General features: G+C 36.1%; 1 long non-coding RNA gene across 1 annotated transcript; it reads left to right on the top strand.

Annotated features, from left to right (window-relative positions):
* The first annotated feature begins 1,124 nt into the window (after window positions 1–1,124).
* LOC118484283 lies at window positions 1,125–3,761 on the top strand. Its single transcript, XR_004873177.1, has 4 exons — window positions 1,125–1,490; window positions 1,582–1,697; window positions 2,702–2,790; window positions 2,877–3,761. It is a non-coding gene; the product is annotated as an uncharacterized LOC118484283 (long non-coding RNA).
* The last annotated feature ends 540 nt before the right edge of the window (window positions 3,762–4,301 follow it).

The following is a 4,301-nucleotide window of genomic DNA, read 5'->3' as shown; positions in this document are numbered from 1 at the left end:
AGCTTTATCAAGGATTTATTGAAGATAAAGAGGAGGAGATCTCGCTACAAGCGGCCGAAGAATAAACGAAGGTTTGAGCATCAACATCATATCTTGTAAGTAACAAACGACGGAAAAGCTTCTAAATCAGTAAGATTTCTAAAACCAAGTTTTGGGAAACAGGTCACTCACACGTGCACTATAAAAAATTTAAAATTACCCGCCCACGGGGCCGTGCCCATCTGGACACGGGGCCGTGCCCATCTGGACACGGGGCCGTGTTCGCGTAACAGACGGGGATAAAACCCCCTTTTCTTTTCATTTGTTCACTTCAACCGACCCGTTTCCCCGAAAACTCTCTGGTTCCACCGAAAATTTCTGCAGATTTTCATGTTCTTCCGACTTCCAACAACGTCAAGGTATGATTCTATCATCATAGTTAGTTAGATTAGTCACTTTCATGTAGTTTAACATAAAAAATTTGGAGAAAAATCTGGGGTTCTTCAAGTTGAATCGAATCAAACCACAAATTTTTGCTTAGATCTGTTAGTAGTAGTATAGTTGCATGTTATATGAAGTAAATCGACTTGAATTGTTTGTAGATTTGCCCGATTTCAAACAAAAACCTCAAACCCTTGTTTTTGAACCGAAAAAGATGAAATTGAAGGGGTAAACGGTTTGTTTTTGGAAAAACGACATTTGCGGTTTCATTTTCGGGAAAAACCGCCCCTACTCAACCAAAATTTTTCAAGTTTTCAGGACCAGGTCGAAAAATTGGGTTTTTGGGAAACAGACGCCTGAGGGCGGGGTCGTGCTCAACGATCACGAGTGCGTGTCCAGCTAACTTTCTGCGAACATGGGGCGTGTCCAGTGAACACGGGGCCGTGTTCAGCTGGCTGTTTTCAGTTTTCTTCGAAAATTTACTATTTCGTGCTAATTGTTTGGTGTTTTCTTTGATATGGCCAAGAAGTTCACAAGATTCAACCAGAATGAGTGGGCTGCTTAAGCCCGGTTTGAAATTCTTATAGCTTTTCACACGAAAATTCTAATTTCCCCGCTCATTTTTAATACTTTCAGCCTAAAGTAATCCAAAAATTTGATTCCCCTCCTAGAATACATATGACTTCTCGTTGCCCATCCCCAAATAAACACAAATAAAAATATCCCCCACAATACAGATCTATCACAAATAAGCCCTATCTCACGCTTCGCTGCCATTCACAGTCCGATTACCTCCCAAAGTGGTGCATTGAGATCGATGACAAATGATTCGTGTTGTATATTCAGCTAGGGTTTAATAGGGTAGGATTTCTTTTTCAATTCGATCAGTCGATCACCAACCACTGAAGTTATGAACAGGGCTAAGGCTGGTTTGGGAGTACTCGATGGGCGATTCGGGTAGGGTGCTTCTTAGAACGTTTTTTCGAAGCCGTTGTTTAATCGGAAACAACTTGTGGGCATTGGTGGTGGTTTGGTGGTTTGCACAGCTGGCTGCTAAAGATATGGCTGAGGTCAGACAGTTCTAACTGTAAATCTTTTGGGAAAAAGTGGTTTAATTTTGTTGTTTTGGATTTTATTTTTATATGTGTGATTGTTGTTTAGGTAATGTTGGTGAGGAATAGGGACACCAATGAAAGTAAGGGTTTTGCATTTGTGGGATCATAAGTAAAGATGTTGCTTAAAAGGTCATTAAAGAGCTACATAACAAAGATTTTAAGGTATAAAGATTTAAACTTAGCTTATTTATTATATTGGAAATTCAGATAACAATTGATTGAAAAAAACACAAATTAACACATAAATGATTAATCTTGATTCCATTCACACATTCACTCATGCATCGATACCCTGTATATAGAGGTTGAAACGTTGCAACATTTTAGAAACACTGACCCACCTTGATTAACTTAATTATAATTTAACCTTTTTAATTATTAAATATAGTTTTTACACTTAACCTCAATGTTTTAAAAACCGGTTTTTAAATCAATCCGGATTAGGCTAGAAAATGGTTCAACCGGTTGAACCAGATTGTACCGAGTGGTTAAACCGGGTTGACTACCTAACTCTATAATTTCAAAAATTACAACATCAACTCAAAAGTTAATCCAAAAATGCATGATTACATATTAAAATATGATCCAAAAGTAAATCCATAAAAAAAATTATCCAAAAGATAATCGAAAATCATTCAATTTTCCAACAGGCTCTTTTAAATGAAAGTGTACGATATGTTTAAGTCATTTGAGTGTTGAATACATCAAGTTCACGATCGCATAAAAGATGAAATTCACTATTATCGCCATCCTCATCAACTAGAGGATAACTATTTTTGTTTTATATAATATTAAATAAGAACTTTTAATTATGAATAATCATAATATATAAAAATTACCTAAGATAAGTAACATGTATAATAAAAATAAGTAACAAACCAAACTAAATTAACCCTGGGCCGGTACCGGTATTACGTTTCAAACCGGTATACCGGATTTTACCACCGGTACAAACCTTGTGCCGTTTCACTCATTTACCGGGGTGTTTCGTACCGGATTTACATCTAGAAACGGTAATACCTGTATAACCGGCCGGTATTTACCGGTTTTTAAAACATTGCTTAACCTCAATACTAATGACATAAATAATACTAATATTTAGTATAACTACCGTTATATTAGACAATCTTAGGATTTGATATTCAATTATATGGTTTTTTTTGCAGGGTAAGACCATAAGGTGTTCGCTTTCTGAATCTAAATACAGACCATTTATTAGCATTGTGCCAAAGACTTGACTACAACGTACCTGGAGGTAAAATAATTTTCTATTTCCTTGTAATTGTTTGTTTAAAAATTCCAATCTTCATTAACAACCATATTGGAATGTGCATCTTGTAGGAAAGCTGAATCAGGGCCTCTTTGTTCATGCAGAATCAGAAGAAAGTTCTGATGAAGAGCCAGCAAAACCATAAGCTGCAAAATAGGTAGGAGGATATATTGGTTTAAAACTGTAAAAAGATAGGTAGATTGTTTACTTCAAATTGTGTCTTTTTTTTATTTGATTGGACTACAGGTTGAAAAGAATAGGGGTGCTAAACGGGTTGTGTTTGTAGGTTGTCGGCTTCAACCCAACCCAAAAATTTTAGACGAACCAGAACACGACCCGTACCCGAAAATCTTGTCATACATATGAACCCGAAAACAACCTAAATATTTGCAGGTTGACCCGAACATAACCCGTTCAACCAGGATTTTATTAATTTTTGATTTTTTCAGCAAATTAATATATTAAAACGAAAATTTACTCAAAAACACACAAATATGTATAATACAATTATATCAAAATTATGGCATAAAAACACACAATATTTAATTTATGACATAAAACATATTATACAAAAATATAATTTAATATAAATGGGTCAACCCGCTAACCTAACCGGGTTGACCTAACCCCGTTTAGCTAAACTGGTTTACGGGTTCGACATGAAATAAGCCAAACCCGTTTAGACTAAACCCAAACCTGTGAATTTTGTGTTACGTTTGTGTCGTGCTTTCGGGTCGTGTCAGAAATTCACATCCCTAACGAAGAAGATGAAAGCTCCAAAGAGAAGGATGAACCGCAAAATGAAAAAAAAGTACTAATTTCTTTCAATTTTGTTGATAATAATCTATACATGTTTTTTAGTCTTAACCAAGGTTTAAAAGAACGGAAACGAGTTTCGAAGCGTTTTCCCTTCGCCTCACGAGGTGTAAGCCTCGAGGCGAAACGAGGCGTACGGCAGAGGCAGTATTAATAAATAAATATAAAAATTATTATATATATTATAAAAATAATAATAGTAACTAATTTCATCACCAGATTCATCAAAATCATCAAAAACACACTTAAAAAAGACATGAAATGCTTGAAATTGACACAAAAAGTCAAAACATCAAAAACAACTATCAAAATCCCCTGAGGCGCAACTTTTATAGTGCCTCAGCCCCTCTGAGGCGCATATAAATTAAAAACACCATGAGGCGCACCTCAGACTCATTTTTTGGCCGTTTCACATCGAGGCGCGCCTTGAGGCGCACACCTCAAACGTTTTTTTAAACATGTTTGAAGTTTTGTGGTTTACTTGCTGCAAATTAAGAATACTCTTGGGAAACTCTTTGGCCAATGTGAAGAGGTTTCAAGGATTTTTCTTCCAAAAGATTTTGAGTCACGTGAGACAAAAAGTTACGACATAAGAATTAGCCACCGGTTATAAGTTTACTCCCCACCATGACAACACCAAGGTGGCCAGTTACAAATTTGCAGCACTTTTAGGTCCAAAT

Source organism: Helianthus annuus, chromosome 11 (genome assembly GCF_002127325.2).
Source record: "Helianthus annuus cultivar XRQ/B chromosome 11, HanXRQr2.0-SUNRISE, whole genome shotgun sequence".
NCBI lineage: Eukaryota > Viridiplantae > Streptophyta > Magnoliopsida > Asterales > Asteraceae > Helianthus > Helianthus annuus.
Note: the sequence above shows the minus strand (reverse complement) of the source record. Positions and strands in the feature narration are given on the sequence as shown.